We start from the raw sequence: 9,811 nt of genomic DNA on the forward strand, positions 1-9,811 counted from the left end.
GTCCTCAGATTTTCTTTTTCTAATTCAGTACATCCACATAAAAAGGAAAAATATTTCTTTCCCCTTCTAGTCTCATTATATTTGTTATTATCTCAAAAATAAAAAATTTCAAATTTAATATCATAGCATATATGTCACAAAAAAATAAATCTCCACATCTCACATAAAATTAATATTAACATTTTCAGACTTCAAACATTTCAGAATTTGATTTTGAATATGTCACAAAAGGTTTAAGACAATAGACATATGTGTCACAAATAAATAGATCTCTAACAAAAAAATAATATTAACATCTCATAGAAATTTTAACATAGAAATTTTAACTATAAATGGACAAATTTATGTCTATATTTTTAGATTTTTTTTATTGTTTACAATACATATTATACATATGATCTATACAATGTTTATAACTATAATACAATAACTTACAAGAACTAAATCACAACTTTGAGATGTATACAGCTGACTTTTATAATCGTCAAGCATCCCAACTTAGGTATCAAAGCAGCTGAATGAGTTTTGCCCCTTGTTTTTGCCATGCCTATTCACACCAAAGTTCAACAGGTTGACTGAATGAATAGTTATATAGCTATATCATACAGTTCAAAATACACTTTACATCTAAAATGTATGTGGCTATTCATTCAACCAACATGTCGAACTCTGGTGTGAATAGGCACGGCGAAGATCAGGAACAAAACACATTCAACTACTTTGATAGTTAGGTTGGGATGCTCGACAATTATAAAAGTCGGCTGCATACATCTCAAAGTTGTGACTTGGTTCTTGTAAGTCGTATTATAGTTATAAATATTATGCAGATCATGTGTATAATATGTATTGTAAATAATAAAAAAATTCTAAAAATATAGACATAAATCTGTCCATTTATAGTTGCAAAAAGAAAAACAGAAGAAAAAGAAAAAAGAGTGGTTTAAAAATAAGATAAGAAATATTATTTTTATAAGAAATTAAAGTTCATGATGCATACACCCAAAGTTTTATGTCATGCATACATGTCCATACATTTATTTGTGTTTACTTTTATATGCCTATGATATCTATGGTATGTTGCTTGTCTACTTATTAAGATTTTTCGAAATCTCACTGTGGTAGTTTTTACTACTATTCCCCATCTGAAATGGTAAAAGTTGTAACAGAATTAGAAAATCTCGATGGAAAATTACAAAATAATAGCAAGTCCAACAGAAATGATTGTGCCTAAAATAATTATAAGCTCGTCCAAGCCTCCTATCTTGGAATGTCTTGAGACAATTGACCAAGGTATCACAAAGATACTTGACGATATAGAGAATTTCAAACGTCGTCACAACCGAGATAAATATTGGAATCTAGAGAAAAGATTGAAGCCCAAAACTTAAGATATTTTGTCGTATCTACTTTTTGAAGAACAATATTTTGATAAATCTGGTGTTTGTGTTTTAGATTTTAGACTGTGCATATACTTAAATTTTATTACATCAACTATTTTATTACATGCAATGTAAAATTTGCAACAAAACAACTGAATATGGAAAAAATGAGAATGTTTTATGTTATAGTTGCAAAAAAATAGAGACTTCACAATCAAAGCAAACATTTTTTTTCATATTCTGGAGTTCAAAATTTTTACATTATAATTATAATATATTAATTGTTAATATCAATAAATAATAATTTATTTACTATTATTAGATATCAAGTTTATTTAAAAACGTATGATAATAGCACATCAACTCTAATAGTCGCTTTTGAATTTGTAGTCATGAATATTCTGTAGATAGCATATGTGATATTTTTTATGATCAATGAAAAAATCTTAAAATATAGATAAAATTATTACATTTCATAATTATATATATTAATCTATTTTTTATTATTACATATTTTTACAAAAAAATTCTTATTTTTAAGAATATTTTTTATATTATGCAATTGGGCACACGTGCAATGCACGTGTTTGCCCTTTACTAGTATATATATATATATACCTTTTTTTTTTTTTGTAATAAACCTCTGTATTTCATTAATATGTCAAGTAAAATAATTGTCTCTATTAAGGCATCCCACAATAAATCCTGGGAAGTCCTCTAACCATACTTTCTTTCCTTCTATAAACAAAGCTTTTTTTGCTAAGGTATGAGCTACCATGTTTTTCTCTCTATGAGTAAAATGTATTGACCAGTGTGTATTGTTCTTAAAATGAAACCTAACATCATCTACTAAAGAACCATACGAAGTCCGCAACTCTTCTTCACTAGAAATTGACAAGATGACCTCCCTTGCATCTCCTTCGAATTCTACTTTCTGAAGCTGTAGATCACTGCACAACTCCACTGCTGTCCTCAATGCTTGACATTTTGCAATGGTTGCCTCTTCTACAAATCCTTTTTTATCACACACAGCAGCTAAAACCTTCCCAGCCTCATCTCTAATTATAATCCCTACTCCCATTTTCTTTCGTTTTTGATCCAATGAAGCATCCAAATTAATTTTGACATATCCACAATTTGGTTTTTTCCAACTCAAAGTATCTACACCTCTTACCTGCTTGGTTTTTTTCCAATGTATTGCCCAAAGTCTACACTGCTTAGTAGTCCTTTACAATAGTCTTAGCAGATAGCATAAGTCTATTGGGGCATTCCATTCTATTTTCAAAGACCACACCATTCCTTCGAAACTAAACATTCCTAAGGGTTGCCGACATCTCCTCCAACTGGCCCTTGTTTAGAGACTTATGCATTTATCCCACAATAGCAGAAAATCATTTTCAAATCTGCCCCACTTTTGAACACTGCTTTTATCACTACCCCAGATGTCATTTGCAGCATGACACTCCCATAACGCATGCATCATAGTTTCTTCTTCAGTTTCACACATAAGACATTTTTTATCCTTCACCACTCATCTTTTAAACAAGTTCACTTTGGTAGACAGTAAATTATTTCCTGCTTTCCATAAAAACATTCTAATTACAGCAGGTACTTCTAGCTCTCATATGTTCCTCCAGCTTTCATATTCTTTTATACCTCTTGAACACTCTCATTTCATCCTCTCCCTTCTGTCCATAAGTAAATAGTAAGCACTTCTCACCGAGAAGGTGCCCTTTTTTGAAGGTCCCCAATACGTCCTATCTTTTGCTCTACCTCTACTCATTGGGATGGTAAGAATTTTTTCTGCCTCGTCAATATTAAAAATGGATCTAACCACTCCTTCATCCCATTCACCCTTGTGTTTATCAAATAAGGCTTCTTTTTTGAGTTTTCCGACAACACAACTACATGTGATTGGACCATGAAAGAGGAAGGGCTGGGAAGCCACTTTTATCCCCATATCTTGATGTCCCTCCTATCTCCTACCCTTAATCTGATTCCTTCTTTCAAAAGATCCCTGGCAGAGCAGATGCTTCTCCATATTAGAGATGGTTGTGAGGACAATTTTACTTCCAAGAAGCTGGATTTTCTGTAGTATTTCTCCTTATAAACCGTTGCAGCCAAAGAGTTAGAAAAATTAAGGAGCCTTCATCCTTGTTTTGCAAGAAGAGATGTGTTAAAGCTCTCCAAATCCTTAAAGGCCAAACCTCCCCTATCTGCAGTCCCAATTTTTTCCATTTCCTCCAAACAATCCCCTTACCTTCCTGCTGTCTTCCCCACCAGAATTTTGTAAACAGTCCATTGATCTCTTGACACAATTTCTTTGGAAGTTTGAATATACACATGGTGTATGTTCGTATGGCCTGTAAGACAGCCTTGATTAGGATCTCTTTACCAGCTTGTGAAATGAACTTGTTCTCCCAGCTACTCATTTTCTGCCATATTATTTCTTTGAGGTTTCTAAAAGTGTTAAACTTTGATCTTCCTACCATAGCAGGAAGACCAAGATACTTCTCATATATTCCACATACAACAGAATTCCCAGCCTTCAAGATAGCCTTTTTGACCTCTGCTTTGGTATTACTGTTGAAAAAAATAGCAGTCTTCTCTTTATTAAGGAACTGGCCTGAGGCATTTTCATAATTTTTTAGCACCTCTTGTATCTTTTCTCCACTCCTCTATCCTTGTTCTCCCAAATAAGATACAATCGTCTGTAAAGACCAGATGATTGATACTTGTACCACCTCTATTCACTTGCACTCCTCTAGTGAATTGCCTTTTCTCATAATAGTTAAGAATGAAACTTAAGCCTTATCACATATTAAAAACAGGTAGGATGACAGGGGATCCCCTTGTCTCAATCCTTTTGAAGGCTTAAACTTATACCCAGGGGCACCATTAATTAACATTGAATATGAGACTGATTTAACACACTTCATTACAAGGTTCACCCACTTCTCACACGATTTAGACATATCTAACTTCATAATTATACTCTCCAGTTTTCCCTTTTTCCTAGTTTTCATGGAATGCAGTAGCTCATAAGCCACCATTGTGTTATCATGTATCAATCTCTGAGGAAGGAAAGCACTCTACTGTAGCCTAATTCCATATATAGGCAGGCTATATAGCGCTTATAATTTGATCCCGGCCTTCATGAGTTTTGATGAGTACTGATCTGGTCTGCCTAGTCAGCCTCGATCCACTGCCTTTCTATTAATGCCTGCATAAGCCGATCAAAGAATCGTTGCGTTTCAAAGGTTGTAGGTTGACACAATTAATGCAAGGGCAAATTAATAAACTAATCCTAATTAAAAGTAGACGTTAGCCATAAAACGTGTGAAGCCACGTATTACACGCATGTACTACTGATTCGATGCAACTAATTGCATGCGCATTCGTTGACAATACTCCTAGCTAGCTTCATTAATATATAAATTAAATCATGTGATCACAGAAAAACGACCTATATATATATATATATCTCAAGTAGTAAATTAGGATCGACATGATCACTTGAATAATATTGAAGAAGCGATGGCATCTTGTCACAACCACCATAATTTTGGACTCTTATATATGTATGTGAAAACGACATGATCATCATCATGTGTATGAATTAAAGATCAACAACAGTACTAGTACTATATATAGCTATAGATCTATCATCATGTGAAATCAACTATATATATATATTACGATCGGTCTCTTGACCCAATTAACTAATTAATTAACCATATAATTAATGAAGTCATCATATATTATATATATTGTACTTCCTTGAATTTATATATATATATATATATGTTTGCATTATATTAAGTAGTCATTAATGAAGTACTGATCGAGTTAATTGTATAAAATCATGCATGCTGATCATGATTGATCAATATCCCAGCAGCTTGCAATGCCTCGTCCTAATTATAACACAATGCCTTTCCAGAAGAGAAAGAACAGCCATTCCAGAAGCTAATCCTTGCTTTCTACATATCCAGGGATGAGCATTATTGAACACTACTCACCATTTCCTAACACTGCAAGGCGATGGTGGCACTGATCCGTACGTACAAAGGCAGAACAGATCAAGAGAAGAGCATGCATACATGCATGGCTTTTTAACTTTTCCGAATTATTGAAGAAAAATGCTACTCACTTACAGTTTGATCTCGATTGGGTCTCAATAAATTTTATTTTTTATTTAATAATTAAGAAAGTAATTTTTAATAATATTATGAATTTAAAAATAAAAAATATTTGAAGGTATAAAAAATGAATATATATATATATATATATTTTTTAACCCTTATCTGTACCCTCTCGTGCTAGCACTGCTCAAAACAGATTTTACTAATTGGGGATAATGATCATGATGACAAGCTGCATCCCATTGGTTTTGAGCCGTTCTACACTCACCGAGTGTGTAGCACAAGAAATGAGAATGACTCGACCAATGGGTCTTTTTTTTTCATTCATTTTTTTATATCTTTAAATATTTTTTGGATTAGCTTTAAAAAATAATCCATCGGTAGGATTACCTTTTCTCATTGGGATTTTTATCTAGTGGGCCCGTGAAGGTTCCAGCTCATTACCTAACGAAGAAAAAGAAGAAAGCTTTCGCTTTCTTTGGATTTGGATAGCTAGCTTAAATTGGTTAATTATTTTCAACTGAGATTGGATCGAACCGGATGATCGGATTGATTTGTTCATACAATTCAGATGAAATGAGATATTTTATTAAAAATTAAATAAAATATTATTTTTATTTTAAAATTAAAAAAATTAAATTATTTATTATATTTTATATAAAAATTTAAAAATATTATAATAATAAGATAATTTTATATATCTAAACCGAACCTTAATTTATCACTTTTTGCTTGCGGGGGATTTTTCTACATATATACAGATATGCAGATTGCAGGGGTCCTCTCTCTCTCTCTCTCTGTTTTTTTTTTTGGTTTTGGGTGCCCTTTTCACGGATTCCACACGTTTAGTCAAGAATACACACTCGCCTAATTATAATCAGACAACACGTTATAATCGCTCAAGAAAGTACATTAATGTTCAAATTAATGTACAGAGCATGCACGCGTGTTTGTTTTATATAATATTAATTATTTTCAAAATATTGTCGTATAATCTAAAGCAGATGTAAAAAACATAGATATTATAATCAGTCGACGTTTGAGGTGACCTGATCCATGTACTCGTTTTGTAGCATTTTTCAACCGTTTTACATGTTTCTAATGAGCGGTACATTTCATTAATATGATATAAATTATTAAGCAATGATGCTTTTTCAAGGTGATCTAGCATGCATTAAGAGTCTTCTAGATCTATCACATTATGTTTATAAAGATCGTCAGGTTATTCACGTGGAAGAGTCGTCTTAATTAACATCTCATCTGTCACATCACATTATGATATACATCTGTTTAAGCTCAAAGTATAAAAAAATTATATTTATAAATAAGTGTAGACTGTTATAAAAAAATTAATATCTTTACGTGTCGTTTGGATTTAAAAATAAATTGAAATAAATTATAAATAATAAAGAGATATGTTATAAATAGTAGTAAAATTTATAAGTTAAAATTATTAAATAATAATAAATAATAATAAAATAAAGAGAGATATTTACATGTACGGTACAATCGCCAGGATATCATTTTGCTTCACGCCTATATAATTAATCACGTGCATTTCGTGTGCCGTTAATTACACAAATAAAAAAATGCGTCCGGTAGAGTAACGCTTTTCAGTAAAAAACAAAATAAAAATAGAATAAAGTTAGGTAGCAGTTTTAAACGTATATATTTTTTGTAAAAATATAACTCTTGTTAAAAATGAGTTTTTTTTTTATAATTTTTTATAATAAAATTGATTTTATAATAAAAAATTTGAATGAAACTTACTTATTTAAGTACTTTAACACTTGGTTTCGTAACCAACGAATCAATTGTCGGAGTTCATGGTCCTAGATCGGGAAAAGGGTGCCATCGCTAGGAGATCTCGTTGGGGATCTGTTAGTGTATATTTAATTACTATATAAAAAAATAAAAATAAAAATTCCCAACTAGAGCCCAAGTACAAGAAGAGCATCATTTTCCGTCGTAAGGTGTTGGATTGTCATATGTACATGTCACGTCACATGGTTTGGTACGTCGATATTTTTAACTTATGTTCCTATTTTTTTAAGGGTCTTACTAATAATATTAGAAATAATAACAAAAATTATTTGCAAGTAATTTAGATATTGACGCACCAAATTGTGTTGATAATCATGTAAAATCAACTTGCCACCTAACTGATCATGTTTACACCAAACGATACAAAATTGTATCTCATGACTATTAGATACGTGAAATGTTACTTATCATCTCTTGTATTATTATATTCTCATCATTTTATAATATAATATTAAATAGTTAAAGATTATTATTATATTTTATGTATGAGTCTATCATTTTAATATTATATCAAGATATGTTGAGATGATTATAATAAAAAATAATAATAAATAGATCTTCTTATTAGATATTAAAGACGTGTATGCATCGGGGTCGATCAAGATATTTTAAGGTCGTATTCTTTAAAAAAATTTGTTTGGTCGATCCATTCAAAACAAGGATGATTTTTAGCCAGCTTCAAACAAAGTTACTTCTCGGAAATTACAAGATTACACCTCTATTAATAATTTAATTTTTTTTAAATCTTAATTTAATAATAATATTAAAAAATAATATTTTTTTAACTTTTAAAGTCGTTTGGATTCGAAGATGACTTGAGATGAGTTGAGATGAATTGAGATGGATTGTAAATAGTAATGAGATTAGTTGTGAATAGTAATAAGATTTGTGAGTTAAAGTTACTGAATAATAATGAATAGTAGTGAAATAAATTAAGATGAATTAAAATGAGCTGAAATGACTTGCGAATCCAAACGCCTCCTAAAACCATCTCTCTCTTCCCATTCTTAAATCCAAACCGATCTTAATATTTGTGCGTTGACTTTTAATTGCTTTTAAATTCCCTGCGCATCTATCAACAGTCGATGTTGGTGAAAGCTAGCTGTAGTACTAGTGGTTTGAAACCTATTTTTATGGGAAGAATCTCACATATGTGAGGACATGACTTGCGAGATTGCTTAACCAAATTAATTAGTTCATGAGACGTAAAATGTGATTCATGCATCTTTTTTTTTTTCTTTTTCTTTTTTTTTTTAAAATTATCATCCCTCATTTTATATCATCTTTTAAAGTAATGTGATATGACAATTATTAATTTATATATATCATATTTTGTGTTGAGAAACGATTGATAATTAAGAATATGACAAATAATATTAATTGTTTTCAACTCCGGAGTTTAATGTTGATGATCATGTTTGCTTACAAATTAGAACGATATTTTTGTTTCAGTAATTAGCGAGAGTTAATATTAATGAATTAATAGGCAAAATTGACATTGGATATATAAGACATGCATCGATCATGCATACATGATTTTGATCAGGAAATTCCAGGTCCTTTCAAAAGTATTCTGGCCTAGTACTTCTAATTTAATTACGTACGTACATTGATCTCCAAGAAAGACCAAGACAATAAAACTATATATAATGACTAATATTAATTTACAACAAATATTGCATGTGGGATATTTTCACATTATAACTGCAATCACCTTGTCGCGACTAAGCTGTACGTCTGTTTTCTTGTTTTAGTGTAATGGCCATTCATTCATTACATGATCCTCAGGCGCCATGCATGCGGTGATTTTCGATCGTCATGTTTGTGATCATCGCCCTTTGGGATGTCGTTTTTACCTTACCAATTAAAGAGACGATCTGTTCACTAATATATATATATATATGCATGCTGGAATAATATTCTTGCAAGGCGTACTGATCGTGACGTACTCAAACAATTATTTATAAATAAATAAAATACCCATTTATAATTGCATGTGTGAGCTAGCCGAACGCAAATACCAGTAAATTATATATGCTCAGAAAAATCAGAAAAAAAAAAGAAGCCATGCATGCCGAAAAAGAAAAATATAGTGCGATATTGGTGAAGTACTGCATGGGTCCGGGGGAAGGAGTACTCACGCATGCAGCAAGCGCGCTCAACACAATGTGTAAACCAACTAACTTACAGGAATTGAAAGCTGGGGGTCAACTTTTTCGAAATTAAAAAAGACAAGAAGAGGTCAATAGTCAGGCGTATGTTCAACTTAAGCTAATTCCATTGCAAGTTCCTCGTTCATTTCCTTGAAAGCTTCAAGCATTTTTCCTAATTTCCCTTTACTCTCCCTCCCAACAATAATAACTGGCCCTACCTCTTGGCTCTTGCGCGCCTTTATTGGTGCTATATGCACTTGAGTGCACACTAATTTCACGCTATATATTCCCCCTCATATTTTGCGATCTT

This window comes from Juglans regia, chromosome 10 (assembly GCF_001411555.2).
Source record: "Juglans regia cultivar Chandler chromosome 10, Walnut 2.0, whole genome shotgun sequence".
In the NCBI taxonomy this organism is placed as follows: Eukaryota; Viridiplantae; Streptophyta; class Magnoliopsida; order Fagales; family Juglandaceae; genus Juglans; species Juglans regia.